Source organism: Schistocerca gregaria, chromosome 3 (assembly GCF_023897955.1).
Source record: "Schistocerca gregaria isolate iqSchGreg1 chromosome 3, iqSchGreg1.2, whole genome shotgun sequence".
NCBI lineage: Eukaryota > Metazoa > Arthropoda > Insecta > Orthoptera > Acrididae > Schistocerca > Schistocerca gregaria.
In genome coordinates this window covers 337,855,297-337,876,266 of record NC_064922.1, presented here as the reverse complement: position 1 = coordinate 337,876,266, position 20,970 = coordinate 337,855,297, and the positions used below count along the sequence as shown (strand labels likewise).

At 44.3% G+C, this 20,970-nt stretch overlaps 1 protein-coding gene across 2 annotated transcripts in view; it reads right to left on the bottom strand.

Moving 5' to 3' along the window:
- LOC126356332 (facilitated trehalose transporter Tret1-like) overlaps positions 1 to 20,970 on the bottom strand; it is a 100,150-nt gene that overhangs the window by 24,865 nt on the left and 54,315 nt on the right. The window lies entirely within an intron of this gene.

Here is a 20,970-nt window from a genome sequence, read left to right as displayed (position 1 = left end):
GGAAGCAGTAGAAGGAGAAGTAAAAGCTGAAAGTATGAAGGATTATACAGAAGGGCTATGTAAGGGGAACGAACTTGAAGGTAATGCTATAGAAAGGCAGGAGCAAGTACTGTGTACAAAGATGAGGTGGGAGGCATGATACTGCGAGAAGAATTTGACACACCACTGAAAGACGTAAATCGAGTCAAGGCCCCTGGAGAAGACGCATTCTCTCAGAAATATTGACATCATCGCAAGACCAAGCCAGGGCTAAATTATTATAGCTGGCGTGCTAGATGTGTGACACACTTTCAGAAGAATGTAATAGTTCCAATCCTAGAAGAGGTAGGAGTAAATATGAGGGAACCACATGGCTTGGATGAAAATTAGTGCCACCACTGCTATAAAACATACCAGACGTTAGTGACAGATGTTCGTCCTATTACATTCCCTCAACATAATCGCCTCCCATCTCCACCACGTTCCCCAAGAGAGATGGAAGGCGTCGTACACCGTCAGTGCAGCCACCTCTGTCGATGGCTTGCAAGGACCGCCAATGGCACGAATAAAGTCTTCTCTTGTGTTGTAATACGGGCCACGAAGAGATTCCTTCATTTTGGTTAACAGGTCGTAGTCTCAGAGACGCATGTCGTAATCTCAATGACTCATATCGGGTGAAAACGGTGGATTTTTCAGTACCTCCCACTCCAATGCACGTAGTATCTCCAACACGGGATTCACCGTGTAGCATCGTGCATTGACATGAATGACGATGGGCTGCAGTGTCTGAAAGTGCAGTCACTTTCTTCTCAGCGTGGGACGAGGGTCATGTCGCCAGATATTGCACTAGTAGGCTGCAGTGTGGCGTCTTGTAGGACGCTTGAACTGTCCTCTCGCACTTTCAGAAAGTACAGGCTCAAGTTGACCCACACAGCCGCCGCTGCTCACTGCACGACGTTAACTGACTAACCTTCTGCTACCAGCAACAAACAGCATGCATTCCATTTAACGTGCATCTATCATGTTACTGCAGTGCTGCACTTTTATCCAACCCTAGTATCACAATAACAGCTCATGGCTGCAATATACTGACACGAAAGATTTACAGAAGAATGAAAAAATGCTAGTAGCCGACCTCATAGAAGATCGGTTTGGTACTGAAACACAACATAGTAGTGAATGTTACTAATCAATGTTAGACGAGACTGAGCGAAGGTGCGCGTAACTGACGAGTCAACCCAAATGATAGCACATATCAATGTCGCTTGCCATGGACCCTGAACTGGCAAGCTACCACTGACAAAGCACACGCTGAGTCAGTGCGTTCGTGGAATTCCTAGAAGTTTGCTGTCCAAGACTCTCACTGATGGCTAACGCTGGGTTCTGACAGAATATACGGGCATTTTAATATCTTATCAACATAAATTTGTAATATTCACCATATACGAGGGTCGTTTAATAAGTAATAAAACTCCTTTTTTCTAAAAACAGGTTGATTTTATTCAGGATTCCAGTACACCATATTCCGGAGGGCTGAACGGAAGGCCTCTCCAGTTTGTCTGACGAACCGGTTTCAGGCTCTGTCTCCGGCTGATACTGATGTTCGGCCGGAGATGTCTGCTTGTCCTGTTCCAGAGGTTGCCCCTCAGTCTGCAAGATCCGGGCAGTCGCAGAGGGTGGGCTTACTGGTAGTTGGGAGCTCCAACGTCAGGCGCGTAATGGGGCCCCTTAGCGATATGGCAGCAAGAGAGGGGAAGAAAACCAATGTGCACTCCGTGTGCATACCGGGGGGAATCATTCCAGATGTGGAAAGGGTCCTTCCGGATGTAAATGGTTGCGAAAACACACTTGACCTCTTGGCCACAAACAATCCAGAGCTGATAGAGAGCATCATGACTGATACAGGGATTAGTGATCACAAGGTCATTGTAGCTAGGCTCAATACCATTTCTTCCAAATCCATCAGAAACAAACGCAAAATAATTCTATTTAAAAAAGCGGATAAAGTGCCACTAGAAGCCTTCCTAAAAGACAATCTCCATTCCTTCCGAACTGACTGTGCGAATGTAGACGAGATGTGGCTCAAATTCAAAGATATAGTAGCAACAGCAATTGAGATATTCATACCTCATAAATTGGTAAGAGATGGAACGGATCCCCCGTGGTACACAAAAAAGGTCCGAACGCTGTTGCAGAGGCAACGGAAAAAGCATGCGAAGTTCAGAAGAACGCGAAATCCTGAAGATGGGCTAAAATTTACAGACGCGCGAAATTTGGCACATACTTCGATGCGAGATGCCTTTAATAGGTTCCACAACGAAACATTGTCTCGAAATTTGGTAGAAAATCCGAAGAAATTCTGGTCGTATGTAAAGTACACAAGCGGCAAGACGCAGTCAATACCTTCGCTGCGCAGTGCCGATGGTACTGTTATCGACGACTGTGCCGCTAAAGCGGAGTTATTGAACGCAGTTTTCCGAAATTCCTTCACCAGGGAAGACGAATGGAATATTCCAGAATTTGAAACACGAACATCTGCTAGCATGAGTTTCTTAGAAGTAGATACCTTAGGGGTTGCGAAGCAACTCAAATCGCTTGATACGGGCAAGTCTTCAGGTCCAGATTGTATACCGATTAGGTTCCTTTCAGATTACGCTGATACTATAGCTCCCTACTTAGCACTCATATACAACCGCTCGCTCACCGATAGATCTGTACCTACAGATTGGAAAATTGCGCAGGTCGCACCAGTGTTCAAGAAGGGTAGTAGGACTAATCCTACTAACTACAGACCTATATCATTGACGTCGGTTTGCAGTAGGGTTTTGGAGCATATACTGTATTCAAACATTATGAACCACCTCGAAGGGAACGATCTATTGACATGTAATCAGCATGGCTTCAGAAAACATCGCTCTTGTGCAACGCAGCTAGCTCTTTATTCGCACGAAGTAATGGCCGCTATCGACAGGGGATCTCAAGTTGATTCCGTATTTCTAGATTTCCGGAAAGCTTTTGACACCGTTCCTCACAAGCGACTTCTAATCAAGCTGCGGAGCTATGGGGTATCGTCTCAGTTGTGCAACTGGAGTCGTGATTTCCTGTCAGGAAGGTCGCAGTTCGTAGTAATAGACGGCAAATCATCGAGTAAAACTGAAGTGATATCAGGTGTTCCCCAGGGAAGCGTCCTGGGACCTCTACTGTTCCTGATCTATATAAATGACCTGGGTGACAATCTGAGCAGTTCTCTTAGACTGTTCGCAGATGATGCTGTAATTTACCGTCTAGTAAGGTCATCCGAAGACCAGTATCAGCTGCAAAGCAATTTAGAAAAGATTGCTGTATGGTGTGTCAGGTGGCAGTTGACGCTAAATAACGAAAAGTGTGAGATGATCCACATGAGTTCCAAAAGAAATCCGTTGGAATTCGATTACTCGATAAATAGTACAATTCTCAAGGCTGTCAATTCAACTAAGTACCTGGGTGTTAAAATTACGAACAACTTCAGTTGGAAGGACCACATAGATAATATTGTCGGGAAGGCGAGCCAAAGTTTGCGTTTCATTGGCAGGACACTTAGAAGATGCAACAAGTCCACTAAAGAGACAGCTTACACTACACTCGTTCGTCCTCTGTTAGAATATTGCTGCGCGGTGTGGGATCCTTACCAGGTGGGATTGACGGAGGACATCGAAAGGGTGCAAAAAAGGGCAGCTCGTTTTGTATTATCGCGTTATAGGGGAGAGAGTGTGGCAGATATAATACACGAATTGGGATGGAAGTCATTACAGCATAGACGTTTTTCGTCGCGGCGAGACCTTTTTACGAAATTTCAGTCACCAACTTTCTCTTCCGAATGCGAAAATATTTTGTTGAGCCCAACCTACATAGGTAGGAATGATCATCAAAATAAAATAAGATAAATCAGAGCTCGAACAGAAAGGTTTAGGTGTTCGTTTTTCCCGCTCGCTGTTCGGGAGTGGAATAGTAGAGAGATAGTATGATTGTGGTTCGATGAACCCTCTGCAAAGCACTTAAATGTGAATTGAAGAGTAGTCATGTAGATGTAGATGTAGATGTAGAAGGGTACAGGGTGCACACATCTGCAGGTGGTCGCTCATGTCGGCACCAATGATGTGTGTCGCTATGGATCGTAGGAAATCCTCTCTGGCTTCCAGCGGCTATCTGATTTGGTCAAGACTGCCAGTCTCGCTAGCGGGATGAAAGCAGAGCTCACCATCTGCAGCATCGTCGACAGGACTGACTGCGAACCTTTGGTACAGAGCCGAGTGGAGGGTCTGAATCAGAGGATGAGACGGTTCTGCGACCGTGTGGGCTGCAGATTCCTCGACTTGCGCCATAAGGTGGTGGGGTTTCGAGTTCCGATGGATAGATCAGGAGTCCACTACACGCAGCAAGCTGCTACACGGGTAGCAGGAGTTGTGTGGCGTGGACTGGGCAGTTTTTTAGGTTATATGGCCTCGGGCAAGTGCAGAAAGGGCAACAGCCTCAAAGGGTGCGGGGCAAAGTCAGGACATGCGGGGACCAAGCAGGAATCGGTATTGTAATTGTAAACTGTCGAAGCTGCATTGGTAAAGTACCGGAACTTCAAGCACTGATAGAAAGCACCGAAGTTGAAATCGTTATAGGTACAGAAAGATGGCTGAAACCAGAGATAAATTCAGTCGAAATTTTTACAAAGGCGCAGACGGTGTTAAGGAAGGATAGATTGCATGCAACCCGTGGTGGCGTGTTTGTCGCTGTTAGTAGTAGTTTATCCTGTAGTGAAGTTGAAGAGAATAGTTCCTGTCAAATATTATGGGTGGAGGTTACACTCAACAACCAAGCTAGGTTAATAATTGGCTCCTTTTACCGACCTCCCGACTCAGCAGCATTAGTGGCAGAAAAACTGAGAGAAAATTTGGAATACAAATACATTGCACCCAAATTTTCTCAGCATATTATAGTCTTAGGTGGAGATTTCAATTTACCAGATATAGCCTGGGACACTCAGATGTTTAGCACGGGTGGTAGGGACAGGGCATCGAGTGACATTATACTGAGTGCACTATCCGAGAATTACCTCGAGCAATTAAACAGAGAACCGACTCGTGGACCTAGTGTTAACAAACAGACCCGAACATTTCGACTCTGTAAGTGCAGAACAAGGAATCAGTGATCATAAGGCCATTGAAGCATCCCTGAATATGGAAGTTAATAGGAATATAAAAAAGGGAGGAAGGTTTATCTGTTTAGCAAGAGTAATAGAAGGCAGATTTCAGACTACCTAACAGATCAAAACGAAAATTTCTGTTCCGACACTGACAATGTTGAGTGTTTATGGAAAAAGTTTAAGGCAATTGTAAAATGCGTTTTAGACAAGTACCTGCCGAGTAAAACTGTGAGGGGCGGGAAAAACCCACAATGGTTCAACAACGAAGTTATGGAACTACTGCGAAAGCAAAGAGAGCTTCACTGCAAGTTTAAACGCAGCCAAAACCTCTCAGATAAACAGAAGCTAAACGATGTCAAAGTTAGCGTAAGGAGGGCTATGCGTGAAGCGTTCAGTGAATTCGAAAGTAAAATTCTATGTACCGACTTGACAGAAAATCCTAGGAAGTTCTGGTCTTACGTTAAATCAGTAAGTGGCTCGAAAAAGCATATCCAGACACTCCGAGATGCTGATGGCATTGAAACAGAGGATGACACGCGTAAAGCTGAAATACTAAACACCATTTTCCAAAGCTGTTTCACAGAGGAAGACCGCACTACAGTTCCTTCTCTAAATCCTCGCCGAACGAAAAAATGGCTGACATTGAAATAAGTGACCAAGAAATAGAAAAGCAACTGGAATCACTCAACAGAGGAAAGTCCACTGGACCTGACGGGATACCAATTCGTTTCTACACAGAGTACGCGAAAGAACTTGCCCCCCTTCTAACAGCCGTGTACCGCAAGTCTCTAGAGGAACGGAAGGCTCCAAATGATTGGAAAAGAGCACAGGTAGTCCCAGTCTTCAAGAAGGATCGTCGAGCAGATGCGCAAAACTATAGACCTATATCTCTGACGTCGATCTGTTGTAGAATTTTAGAACATGGTTTTTGCTCGAGTATCATGTCGTTTTTGGAAACCCAGAATCTACTCTGTAGGAATCAACATGGATTCCGGAAACAGCGATCGTGTGAGACCCATCTCGCTTTATTTGTTCATGAGACCAAGAAAATATTAGATACAGGCTCCGAGGTAGATGCTATTTTCCTTGACTTCCGGAAGGCGTTCGATACAGTTCCGCATTGTCGCCTGATAAACAGAGTAAGAGCCTACGGAATATCAGTGGCTGGATTGAAGAGTTTTTAGCAAACAGAACACAGCATGTGGTTATCAATGGAGAGACGTCTACAGACGTGAAAGTAACCTCTGGCGAGCCACAGGGGAGTGTTAAGGGACCATTGCTTTTCACAATATATATATATATAAATGACCTAGTAGACAGTGTCGGAAGTTCCATGCGGCTTTTCGCGGATGATGCTGTGGTATACAGAGAAGTTGCAGCATTAGAAAATTGTAGCGAAATGCAGGAAGGTCTGCAGCGGATAGGCACTTGGTGCAGGGAGTGGCAACTAACCCTTAAGATAGACAAATGTAATCTATTGCGAATACTTAGAAAGAAGGATCCTTTATTGTATGATTATATGATAGCGGAACACTGGTATCAGTTACTTCTGTAAAATATCTGGGAGTATGCGTGCGGAACGATTTGAAGTGGAATGATCATATAAAATTAATTGTTGGTAAGGCGGGTGCCAGGTTGAGATTCATTGTGAGAGTCCTTAGAAAATGTAGTCCATCAACAAAGGAGGTGGCTTACAAAACACTCGTTCGACCTGTAGTTGAGTATTGCTCATCAGTGTGGGATCCGTACCAGATGGGCTTGACGGAGGAGATAGAGAAGATCCAAAGAAGAGCGGCGCGTTTAGTCACAGGGTTATTTTGTAACCATGATAGATTTACGAAGATGTTTAGCAAACTCAAGTGGCAGACTCCGCAAGAGAGGCGCTCTGCATCGCGGTGTAGCTTGCTGGCCAAGTTTCGAGAGGGTGCGTTTCTGGATGAGGTATCGAATATATTGCTTTCCCCTACTTATACATCCAGAGGAGATCACGAACGTAAAATTAGAAAGATTCGAGCGCGCACGGAGGCTTTCAGACAGTCGTTCTTCCCGCGAAACACATGCGACTGGAACAGAAAAGGGAGGTAATGACAGTGGCACGTAAAGTGCCCTCCGCCACACACCGTTGGGTGGCTTGCGGAGTATAAACGTAGATGTAGATGCAGATTATTCCCCAATCTTTTGGCTACAAAGCCCTATTTTTAAACACTATTTCCGTTCAGTGCGACGGCCTTATGGTACCTTAAGAGCGTGTATGCCCTCGCGGTATCACTCTACTGGTTGACGTCAGACACAACGTCATGCTGCATGAAGCCGGCCGCTGTGACCGAGCCGTTTTACGCTCTTCAGTCCGGAACAGCGCTTCTGTTACGGTCCCATGTTCGATTCCTGTCCCGGGCATGGATGTGTGAGATGTCCTTAGGTTAGTTAGGTTTAATTGGTTCTAAGTCTAGGGGACTGATGACCTCATATGTTAAGTCCCATAGTGCTTAGAGCAATTTCAACCATTTCTTTTTTTTTTTTTTTTTGGGTCATCAGTCTACTGGCTGGTTTGATGCTGCCGCCACGAATTCCTCCCCTGTGCTAACCTCTTCATCTCAGAGTAGCACTTGCAACCTACGTCCTCAATTATTTCTTGACGTATTCCAATCTCTGTCTTCCTCTACAGTTTTTGCCCTCTACAGCTCCCTCTAGTCCCATCGAAGTCATTCCCTCGTGTCTTAGCAGATGTCCTATCATCCTGTCCCTTCTCCTTATCAGTGTTTACCACATGTTGCTTTCCTCTCCAATTCTGCGTAGAACCTCCTCATTCCTTACCTTATCAGTCCACCTAATTTTCAACATTCGTCTATAGCACCACATCGCAAATGCTTCGATTCTCTTCTGTTCCGGTTTTCCCACAGTCCATGTTTCACTGCCATACAATGCTGTACTCCAGACGTACATCCTCAGAAATTTCTTCCTCTAATTAAGGCCGGTATTTGATATTAGTAGACTTCTCTTGGCCAGAAATGCCTTTTTTTGCCATAGCGAGTCTGATTTTGATGTCCTCCTTGCTCCGTCCGTCATTGGTTATTTTACTGCCTAGGTAGCAGAATTCCTTAACTTCATTGACTTCGTGACCATCAATCCTGACGTTAAGTTTCTTGCTGTTCTCATTTCTACTACTTCTCATTACCTTCGTCTTTCTCCGATTTACTCTCAAACCATACTGTGAACTCATTAGACTGTTCATTCCGTTCAGCAGATCATTTAATTCTTCTTCACTTTCACTCAGGATAGCAATGTCATAAGCGAATCGTATCATTGATATCCTTTCCCCTTGTATTTTAATTCCACTCCTGAACCTTTCTTTTATTTCCATCATTGCTTCCTCGATGTACAGATTGAAGAGTAGAGGCGAAAGGCTACAGCCATGTCTTACACCCTTCTTAATACGAGCACTTCGTTCTTGATTGTCCACTCTTATTATTCCATCTTGGTTGTTGTACATATTGTATATGACCCGTCTCTCTCTATAGCTTACCCCTACTTTTTTCAGAATCTCGAACAGCTTGCACCATTTTACTTTGTCGAACGCTTTTTCCAGGTCGACAAATCCTATGAACGTGTCTTGATTTTTCTTCAGCCTTGCTTCCATTATTAGCCGTAACGTCAGAATTGCCTCTCTCGTGCCTTTAATTTTCCTAAAGCCAAACTGATCGTCACCTAGCGCATTATCAATTTTCTTTTCCATTCTTCTGTATATTATTCTTGTAAGCAGCTTCGATGCATCAGCTGTTAAGCTGATTGTGCGATAATTCTCTCACTTGTCAGCTCTTGCCGTCTTCGGAATTGTGTGGATGATGCTTTTCCGAAAGTCAGATGGTATGTCGCCAGACTCATATATTCTACACACCAACGTGAATAGTCGTTTTGTTGCCACTTCCCCTAATGATTTTAGAAATTCTGATGGAATGTTATCTATCCCTTCTGCCTTATTTGACCGTAATTCCTCCAAAGCACTTTTAAATTCCGATTCTAATACTGGATCCCCTATCTCTTCTAAATCGAACCCTGTTTCTTCTTCTATAACATCAGACAAATCTTCACCCACATAGAGGGTTTCAGTGTATTCTTTCCACCTATCTCCTCTCTCCTCTGCATTTAACAGTGGAATTCCCGTTGCACTCTTAATGTTACCACCGTTGCTTTTAATGTCACCAAAGGTTGTTTTGACTTTCCTGTATGCTGAGTCTGTCCTTCCGACAATCATATCTTTTTCGAAGTCTTCACATTTTTGCTGCAGCCATTTCGCCTTAGCTTCCCTGCAATTCCTGTTTATTTCATTCCTCGGCGACTTGTATTTCTGTATTCCTGATTTTCCCGGAACATCTTTGTACTTCCTCCTTTCATCAATCAACTGAAGTATTTCTTCTGTTGTTTTTATCTTCTGTTACCCATGGTTTCTTCGCAGCTACCTTCTTTGTACCTATGTTTTCCTTACCAACTTCTGTGATGGACCTTTTTAGAGATGTCCATTCCTCTTCAACTGTGCTGCCTACTGCGCTATTCCTTATTGCTGTATCTATAGCGTTAGAGAACGTCAAACGTATCTCGTCATTCCTTAGAACTTCCGTATCCCACTTCTTTGCGTATTGATTCTTCCTGACTAATGTCTTGAACTTCAACCTACTCTTCATCACTACTATATTGTGATCTGAGTCTATATCTGCTCCTGGGTATGCCTTACAATCCAGTATCTGATTTCGGAATCTCTGTCTGACCATGATGTAATCTAATTGAAATCTTCCCGTATCTCCCGGCCTTTTCCAAGTATACCTCCTCCTCTTGTGATTCGTGAACAGGGTATTCGCTATTACTAACTGAAACTTGTTACAGAACTCGATTAGTCTTTCCCCTCTTTCATTTCTTGTCCCAAGCCCATATTCTCCTGTCACCTTTTCTTCTACTCCTTCCCCTACAACTGCATTCCAGTCGCCCATGACTATTAGATTTTCGTCCACCTTTACATACTGCATTACCCTTTCAATATCCTTATACACTTTCTCTATCTGTTCATCTTCAGCTTGCGACGTCGGCATGTATACCTGAACTATCGTTGTCGGTGTTGGTCTGCTGTCGATTCTGATTAGAACAACCCGGTCACTGAACTGTTCACAGTAGCATACCCTCTGCCCTACCTTCCTATTCATAAGGAATCCTACACCTGTTATACCATTTTCTGCTGCTGTTGATATTACCCGATACTCATCTGACCAGAAATCCTTGTCTGCCTTCCACTTCACTTCACTGACCCCTACAATATCTAGATTGAGCCTTTGCATTTCCCTTTTCAGATTTTCTAGTTTTCCTACCACGTTCAAGCTTCTGACATTCCACGCCCCGACTCGTAGAACATTATCCTTTCGTTGATTATTCAATCTTTTTCTCATGGTAACCTCCCCCTTGGCAGTCCCCTCCCGGAGATCCGAATGGGGGACTATTCCGGAATCTTTTGCCAATGGAGAGATCATTATGACACTTCTTCAACTACAGGCCACATGTCCTGCGGATACACATTACGTGTCTTTAATGCAATGGTTTCCATTGCCTTCTGCATCCTCATGTAGTTCATCATTGCTGATTCTTCTGCCTTTCGGGGCAATTTCCCACCCCTGGGAAAAGAGAGTGCGCTGAATCTCTATCCGCTCCTCCGCCCTCTTTGACAAGGCCGTTGGCAGAATGAGGCTGACTTCTTATGCCGGAAGTCTTCGGCCGCCAATGCTGATTATTTATCAAAATGTAGGCAGTGGCGGGGATCGAACCCGCGACCGAAAACGTGTTGATTATGAATCAAAGACGCTACCCCCTTTTTTTAATTCTTTGTTGATCTCATTTTGTTCCATTTTGTTCGTTGTATATGATCGGGGCGGACGTCTCATGACACCCGTTCTTGTTGTTTGTTGAACAGTTCACTCAGTTTTTTTTTATTACAGATGGTAGCTAAACCCACTGACCGAACACGCTGAGCTACCGTGCCGGCTATCCCTAGCCCACGGGAACCATTTCTTACTGCATGATTAACTTCCCCATCTTCCACGTTCTGCTTCCCGTGAAGCTCATCCTTCATTGGGCCAAACAGATGAAATCTGAAGGTGCGACGTCCAGTCTGTACGGTGGTTGACGAAGAACAGTCAGAAAAGTTTCGTGAGCTCCTCGGGATGTGAAGACTTGCGTGAGACCTGACGCTGTCATGGAGAAGGAGAAGTTCGTTTGCATTTTGTAGCCACGAACGCGCTGAAGTCGTTCCTTCAATTCCCTGAGAGTAGCACAATACACTTCGGAGTTGATGGCGCGCCATGACGGAGGACATCAAACAGAATAACCACGTCAGAGTCCCAGAAGACCGTTGCCATGACTTGACGGGCTGAGTGTGCGGCTCTGAACTTTTTCTTCGGCAGAGAGGTGGCGTGGTGCCATTCCGTGGATTACCGTTTTGTTTCTGGTTCGAAGTTATGAACCCATGTTTCATCGCCTGTAACGATGTTCAACAAAAATTTGTCACGATAAGCCTAGTAACACACAATCAGTTCCGTACAGGTCGCTTCGTTGTTTTTATCGTCTTCTGTTAGGCGGCGAGGAAGCCAGCGGGCACACACCATTGGATACCCCGACTGGTGGACGAGTATCCCAGCAATACCAACAGGGACGTCCTGCTTAGCAGCGAGATGTTTCATTGTTATCCGTTGATCACCTTCAATGAGAGTGTCCGCACGTTCCAACATTGCAGAAGTCACAGCTTTGTGCGGCCGGCCGGCACGCGTGGCATCGGTTATGTTTGGGCTACCTTGTTGCGATGATGACAGATGCATCGTCCAACGACTCACTGTGCTTTTGTTCACTGCCAGGTCTCCGTACACATTCTGCAAGCGCCTATGAATATCTGCGATGCTCTGGCCTTCCGCCAAAAGAAACTCAGTGACATCTCTCTGCTTGGAACGTACCTCCATTACAGACGCGATTTTGAAGACTACGTACAGCGCCACCACATATCGAGACTTCATGAAAGTATGAGGGCTGAAGCAGGAATATTCCACCATGTCCCACAAGAAATCTCACATTTTTTCAACTGAAATTGACCGAGAAAAACTGTGTTGCATAACGTACTGAACGTCCCTTATAGGTAGCATTTAATAGCCGAAAACACAGTTCGACTGAGAAAAAAGTACGCAAATTCTTTAAATCAGGAGGGCTTTCAACTGGATGACAAATGATCGAGTCACGACAAAAATGAAGAGCGTATTTTAACATTTAATTCGAACATTAATAAGGAATGATATACGAAAAGTTTTAGTAATAAGAAAAATTTCTGCGTTTATTTGGCATAATTGTTAAGTAACTGATTTTGAAGTAAACTAATAACATACGAACGCATAGTTTCTTGGCGACATATACTAGAAAAACAATTTCTGACAACATCCTCACAAAGACGGTGGTCGGATGCCTCGCACATCTTGGATATCCGAAGGTTGAAGAGGGCGCAGCAAAAACGTAACGAAAACATTATCATATATGGCGCTGGAGCAAAGAACAGTAAAGTCACTGGAGTCAGTGCCGCTGTATAAGGGCGGTAGCAGCTATCATTCGACAGTCACCGCATGACAATGGCTAAGGAGCACTTGGCCGAAAACTCGTGGGTTATAAACCACTTGACGCGGTTGGAAGCCCAAGAGAATTTTACCTCTAAACTAATAACCAATCTCAACAGAAAATTAAAGAATACTGTAAAGCATAGTAATACTAATCGTTGTGCATCTATCAAAAAATTTGGGTGATACCTACTTCCTTGAATTAACTACAGTTTCAGTCTTAGATAAAATTAATATGTCTATTCAGTAAAACCTGTTAAAGTTAAGGGCAGTTGGTCATATTCAGAGGAAAGGTCGCGAATAATCCTCTTCATTATGTCTTTTAAACGGATCATAGTGACCTGTGAAAGAGAAATTTAATAAATGGTTGCTGAAGCCGAACAATAAATGCAAATAACACCCCGTTTGTTGTCGAAGGATGCGGTTCTGAAAGCCACACGCTATGATCCCAACAGTCTAAAGGTAGATTATAAAATGAAGTTCTTATCTTTATTTTTCCGTATTTAGATAGCAAAAGTAAGGGATTTGGAGGCAGAATGGGAGCACCGATGTATGGGGACCGCCCGCGCCTAGTGAGAGATGGTGTGTGAACCTGAGAGAGATTCGCATGTTACACGAGTCGGAAAGTTTAGTGGAAGTTACGGGAATACGCTCTGAGCGTCTGGAATGTAGCAGCGTTGAACTTTGTACAATTCCGTGCAGACGCGCAAGTTTTAGACTTAGTAAGATTCAGCGTGCAGTGGCACGGAACTCTGCATTATTCGCGCGGCATATCACGTCGGACTTAGCAGAATCCTCCTATAGTGGCAACGGACTTCAGCAGTGTAGGGTGAACAGTAGAATGTCTGAAATATACAAGTCAGATGGTGGCAGTCTTCAGCTTAGTATACACTGCTGAAATGTGCACAATTATTTGGCAAAAGAGTGCAGCTTACACCCTGACCTCCAGATGTAAGACACCCATATCGGTACCAAACGTTATAAATCGACAGAGTGTCAACCAAATCTCCGATTTAGTTCGTCCACCAGAGCGGGCGTAAACGTTAATTAAAAGTAACGCCAGAACTACGGAGCCCATCAAAGCCTAAGACTTCTCATCCTCTGTCGTCACTTCTTCTGTGTAGTAATCCGAGCGAACGAGACGCTTTCGACCATTGCTCTGTCTTAATATTATATGCCTATTTAACTTTTTGCTACGACAGGAACACGGGTATTTACACAGAAATGTTATCGCAAGGAAAGTATTCATTAACTGCTAATAAGATAAAAGGAAAAAAAAGAAACAGAAAAACAGGTATTTCTCATTTGTAGTTAGAAACCTGAACTCCCATCGTACTTAAAAATAGGTGCTTTCTGTTTAAAGATTGTTCTCTCGCATGTTTTCTGTGTGGCTTTCAGTGTATTTTTCAGCGAAGCAGCTGCAACAGATGATAGTTAGTGGTTGTATGGATGAAATTCGATATATTCGTAGCTTGTCTGGATTGTTTGTTACTAACTGTATCTGCCATGAAAACGGTCGAAGTTTTAACTATGCATCATTGAAAGTAATTAAACGATACAGAGTTTACAATTATCTATATCGTTTTTATTAATATTATCTCTCATGAATGTAACTTTTTTCCTCAAGAGGTGAATACGCAAATTCATATAGCTTTTCATTCGTCATCATGATTATTTATTTATGTATTCTCTCTGACGCCGTAAGTAAAAAATTCTGGTTATTGTGGCACAGCAGTTTTTTCTACTGCGTGAGTGAGTGAAAAAGAGAATGTGCTACTGCGTCACTGCGCTCTTCCTGGCAATCTCGTACACTTTCCCGGTGATGTGTTGAGATGGTGAATAATTGTGTCTTGTGCCAGTTTTTCGCGACGTACTCGCATTATGTTTCGATGATGTGATTCGCTGTCTTCTTTAGGTGGTCCGTGAGACTGGCCCTCTGGAGTTTTTCCTTCTTATTTTTCTTTTTTTTCTCTCTCTCCGCCTGAAGGGGGAGGTCTTACTGGATCATGGTGTTTGTACTTCCTCAGCCGAAGAGTACAATAAATATGTTGTATGCATTACTGCTACTCTTTCATTTTGAGAAAAAGAATTTTTACAATCATAATGGTTTGACAAATGAAAGAAAATTGAGCAATTTTTTTTATATGATTTGGTTTTAACATAGATAAAATAAATAAAGTAATAATAAAATAATAATAATAAAAAGTAAAAGCGATTGCTATCTCAGGTTGGTAAGTTAACGTTTTAGTGTATCTGTTGTAGATATAAGATGTTGGAAAAAAAGTTCAGGAGCATTAAACATACAAAGTGGGAGGGTATCGTTGTTAAATACTTATTAGAAATGTTGCGCTAACAAAATATAACTGAGTAACCAAATAATGTTTGGTTGTTCGTTTGCTATTGGGTAACAATGGTATGTTAATAGTAAGTGTTGGTGAAAACGATATAATGTGCCATAATATTGCTGTGGAATCAGTGGTCAGGTATATGAGGAATAGATAGTGGCATTCTGGGTAGTAGAGTGGTCTCAGAGTGAAGGCTGCGGTTTTGCATTTTCGTTTCGTGTGTGTGTGTGTTGATGCATGGCTGAGAGGCGTAACTGCCTGGCACCGAGGGGGGTTGGCATGGGGGCATTGTAGATGAGAAGGGTCATAGTGAGTGCGAGTTGTAGGAAGATTCCAGAGGTATTTTGTGCAACTGTACGCGCTGGGTGCGTGAATTTATACTTTGGGTGTCGTTTTTTTGATAGCCCGACTGTCAGTAAGTCCTCCACGTCCGGCCTTCTTGTTACAGTGACTACCGTAACTGGCGCGTAATTTCGTCAGTCTCGCTTGCAATGGATCTGTGTTTGTGATGTCATAAACGTCGTTGCTTGGTGTCGATGGAGGTGGGAGGGGGAGAAGTATGGCTATGCTGAATTGTAATCGTTCAGTTCTGTAAAGTCTTTCTGAGGAGTGTATCGTCAGACCATCCCATCCAGAGGGGCAGTTGCATACTGTAAGAATAGTTTGATGAAGGTCTTATATGTACACCGCTGCAGTACAGCATTTTACAGGTTTCCAATTCGCTCGCTATGTATTGTTGTAGCAGTGAATACAGAGCAAATGAAATGATTACATTTACAAATCAATAGCACAAGCAGTTGTGAGGTAAGGGATATCGACCCATGCTGAAACACCCATATTATTACATGGTGCAGACTCCACAGGCAGCAATGCAGGTGCTGATTCTACCATCCAGTCGACAGTACAGGTGGTGAATACTGTCCTGTGATACGTTACGGCTCACTCTCTCGACCAGTTCACGCAGTTCCATAACAACTGCTGGTGACGAATCACTTCCCTTCACATCATATTCCGCACATGCTCTCCTAGAGACAAGTCCATAGATGATCCTGCCCAGGAAAATTGCTGCGCGTGTTGCAGAGCTTGTTGAGTTTCACGAGCAGTGTGTGGGCATGCATTATCCTGTTGGAACAAAACATCACCTTCAAGCTCCAAGAGTGACAAAACGTCCTTCATTTACCGAGCGTTGGTTAGCCTCCTCTCCAGGAACACCAAAGGTGAACGAGAATTGTACCTTATCACACTTCAGAACATAAAGATTAGGGTGAGGCCAGTGTGTCTTGGACGAATGAAATACATGAGACAGCGTTTGGAAATTTTGTAAATTTCTGGTAAGATCTTATCTACATCTACATGTAGATACATCTACATGACTACTCTGCAATTCACATTTAAGTGCTTGGCAGAGGGTTCATCGAACCACAATCATACTATCTCTCTACTATTCCACTCCCGAACAGCGAGCGGGAAAAACGAACACCTAAACCTTTCTGTTCGAGCTCTGATTTCTCTTATTTTATTTTGATGATCATTCCTACCTATGTAGGTTGGGCTCAACAAAATATTTTCGCATTCGGAAGAGAAAGTTGGTGACTGAAATTTCGTAAAAAGGTCTCGCCGCGACGAAAAACGTCTATGCTGTAATGACTTCCATCCCAACTCGTGTATCATATCTGCCACACTCTCTCCCCTATAACGCGATAATACAAAACGAGCTGCCCTTCTTTGCACCCTCTCGATGTCCTCCGTCAATCCCACCTGGTAAGGATCCCACACCGCGCAGCAATATTCTAACAGAGGACGAACGAGTGTAGTGTAAGCTGTCTCTTTAGTGGACTTGTTGCATCTTCTAAGTGTCCTGCCAATGAAACGCAACCTTTGGCTCGCCTTCCCGACAATATTATCTATGTGGTCCTTCCAACTGAAGTTGTTTGTAATTTTAACACCCAAGTACTTAGTTGAATTGACAGCCTTGAGAATTGTACTATTTATCGAGTAATCGAATTCCAACGGATTTCTTTTGGAACTCATGTGGATCATCTCACACTTTTCGTTATTTAGCGTCAACTGCCACCTGACACACCATACAGCAATCTTTTCTAAATCGCTTTGCAGCTGATACTGGTCTTCGGATGACCTTACTAGACGGTAAATTACAGCATCATCTGCGAACAGTCTAAGAGAACTGCTCAGATTGTCACCCAGGTCATTTATATAGATCAGGAACAGTAGAGGTCCCAGGACGCTTCCCTGGGGAACACCTGATATCACTTCAGTTTTACTCGATGATTTGCCGTCTATTACTACGAACTGCGACCTTCCTGACAGGAAATCACGAATCCAGTCGCACAACTGAGACGATACCCCATAGCTCCGCAGCTTGATTAGAAGTCGCTTGTGAGGAACGGTGTCAAAAGCTTTCCGGAAATCTAGAAATACGGAATCAACTTGAGATCCCCTGTCGATAGCGGCCATTACTTCGTGCGAATAAAGAGCTAGCTGCGTTGCACAAGAGCGATGTTTTCTGAAGCCATGCTGATTACGTGTCAATAGATCGTTCCCTTCGAGGTGATTCATAATGTTTGAATACAGTATATGCTCCAAAACCCTACTGCAAACCGACGTCAATGATATAGGTCTGTAGTTAAATGGATTACTCCTACTACCCTTCTTGAACACTGGTGCGACCTGCGCAATTTTCCAATCTGTAGGTACAGATCTATCGGTGAGCGAGCGGTTGTATATGAGTGCTAAGTAGGGAGCTATAGTATCAGCGTAATCTGAAAGGAACCTAATCGGTATACAATCTGGACCTGAAGACTTGCCCGTATCAAGCGATTTGAGTTGCTTCGCAACCCCTAAGGTATCTACTTCTAAGAAACTCATGCTAGCAGATGTTCGTGTTTCAAATTCTGGAATATTCCATTCGTCTTCCCTGGTGAAGGAATTTCGGAAAACTGCGTTCAATAACTCCGCTTTAGCGGCGCAGTCGTCGATAACAGTACCATCGGCACTGCGCAGCGAAGGTATTGACTGCGTCTTGCCGCTTGTGTACTTTACATACGACCAGAATTTCTTCGGATTTTCTACCAAATTTCGAGACAATGTTTCGTTGTGGAACCTATTAAAGGCATCTCGCATCGAAGTACGTGCCAAATTTCGCGCGTCTGTAAATTTTAGCCCATCTTCAGGATTTCGCGTTCTTCTGAACTTCGCATGCTTTTTCCGTTGCCTCTGCAACAGCGTTCGGACCTTTTTTGTGTACCACGGGGGATCCGTTCCATCTCTTACCAATTTATGAGGTATGAATATCTCAATTACTGTTGCTACTATATCTTTGAATTTGAGCCACATCTCGTCTACATTCGCATAGTCAGTTCGGAAGGAATGGAAATTGTCTTTTAGGAAGGCTTCTAGTGGTACTTTATCCGCTTTTTTAAATAAAATTATTTTGCGTTTGTTTCTGATGGATTTGGAAGAAATGGTATTGAGCCTAGCTACAATGACCTTGTGATCACTAATCCCTGTATCAGTCATGATGCTCTCTATCAGCTCTGGATTGTTTGTGGCCAAGAGGTCAAGTGTGTTTTCGCAACCATTTACAATTCGCGTGGGTTCGTGGACTAACTGCTCTAAATAATTTTCGGAGAATGCATTTAGGACAATCTCGGAAGACGTTTTGTGCCTACCACCGGTTTTGAACAAGTATTTTTGCCAACATACCGAGGGTAGGTTGAAGTCCCCACCAACTATAACCGTATGAGTGGGGTATTTATTTGTTACGAGACTCAAACTTTCTCTGAACTGTTCCGCAACTGTATCATCGGAGTCTGGGGGTCGGTAGAAGGAGCCAATTATTAACTTAATTCGGCTGTTAAGTATAACCTCCACCCACACCAATTCGCACAGAGTATCTACTTCGACTTCACTACAAGATAAACCACTACTGACAGACACCAACACTCCACCACCAATTCTGCCTAATCTATCTTTCCTGAACACCGTCTGAGACTTCGTAAAAATTTCTGCAGAACTTATTTCAGGCTTTAGCCAGCTTTCTGTACCTATAACGATATCAGCTTCTGTGCTTTCTATTAGCGCTTGAAGCTCAGGGACTTTTCCAGCGCAACTACAACAATTTACAACTATAATTCCGACTGTTCCTTGATCCAAGCACGTCCTGTAATTGCCAAGCACCCTTTGACATTGCAGCCCATCCCGCACTTTCCCGAGGCCTTCTAACCTAAAAAACCGCCCAGTCCACGCCACACAGCCTCCGCTACGCGTGTAGCCGCCAGCTGAGTGTAGTGAACTCCTGACCTATTCAGCGGAACCCGAAACCCCACCACCCTATGGCGCAAGTCAAGGAATCTGCAGCCAATACGGTCGCAAAACCGTCTGAGCCTCTGATTCAGACCCTCCACCCGGCTCTGCACCAAAGGTCCGCAGTCGGTTCTGTCAACGATGCTGCAGATGGTGAGCTCTGCCTTCATCTCGTAAGCAAGACCGGCAGCCTTCACCAAATCAGATAGCCGCTGGAATCCAGAGAGAATTTCCTCAGATCCAAAGCGACACACGTCATTAGTGCCGACATGTGCCACCACCTGCAGCTGGCTGCACCCTGTGCTGAGGTCATTGGTCCGTAAGCTTACACACTACTTAACGAACTTAAAAAACTTACGCTAAGGACAACACACACACACCCATGCCCGAAGGGGAGCAGCGCGAACCGTGACAAGACGCCCCAGACAACGCGGCTACCCCGCTCGGCTAGGCAGCGTTCACCAGGTCTACATTCCACCTTCCAAGTGACACTCCGATGGCGCCTATAGAACAGTGCACGTCGATGGTTGAGCGTAAGACGGGCTAGATGTGAGAGTGCCCGTAGTCCCACTGCTAATAACCGGTTAGCAACAGTTTGTGTTGACACGTCTGGGCTCACAAGCCGTCTTATCTGTGTTGCGATAGCTGTACGATCTGCCACTGCTGCCCTTACAATACCGCGCGATCGCTACGGTCGCAGGTTCGAATCCTGCCTCGGGCATGGACGTGTGGGATGTCCTTAGGTCAGTTAGGTTTAAGTAGTTCTAAGTTCTAGGGGACTGATGACCTCGGCTGTTAAGTCCCACAGTTCTCAGAGCCTTACAATACGACGATCCTGTTGTAGATGTCCGGAAACTCGTGTACTGATCTGAGAATGTTCATGTGACCACTGACACCAGCATCATTAAGCAACAGATGCAGCGCGTCCAACTTGTTTGACAGTTCTCGGAAAGGACCATCCCGCCACTTGGAAGACCATAATTTGACCGCTTTCGAAGTCTCTTAGTTGGCTGTAGGAAGCACGAGTACGCCCACATGGTAATGTTGCCTCCTTGCTTCATACGTTCGCTCCGCAATTAACCTTTGGCTGTAAGGATTCCCTATTAAAGGGTAGACACAGAAACCAGTATCAGTACATCTACTACCAACCCTTCCCCCCCCCCCCCCCCCGTCCTCCCCCAGGTGGCATATGCCGTCGTCGGTACAAAACCGACTGCATGTTTCCAGGTGTACCGATTTCTGTTACGGCACTGTATATTGGGCTGTTCCTCGGTTGCAGTTGTAGAGGCTTCCTTGAATTGGTCCTTGTCTCTTATGTTTCTTATTGAGCAGGTGGTTAACAAGCGTTTGTGTTCGTCCACGAACACGCGAAGGTACATTGTGGTGTCGGTAAGTGTCAGTGGCCTGTTCCACAGGGTGAGTAGCATGTGTGTGTCAATCTGCTGTCTCTTCGTAGTCAGATTTCTGTGCTGGAAAAGTACCGTCTGTGTTTTGGTTGAAGTATATCTGCGCCTTCATTTCG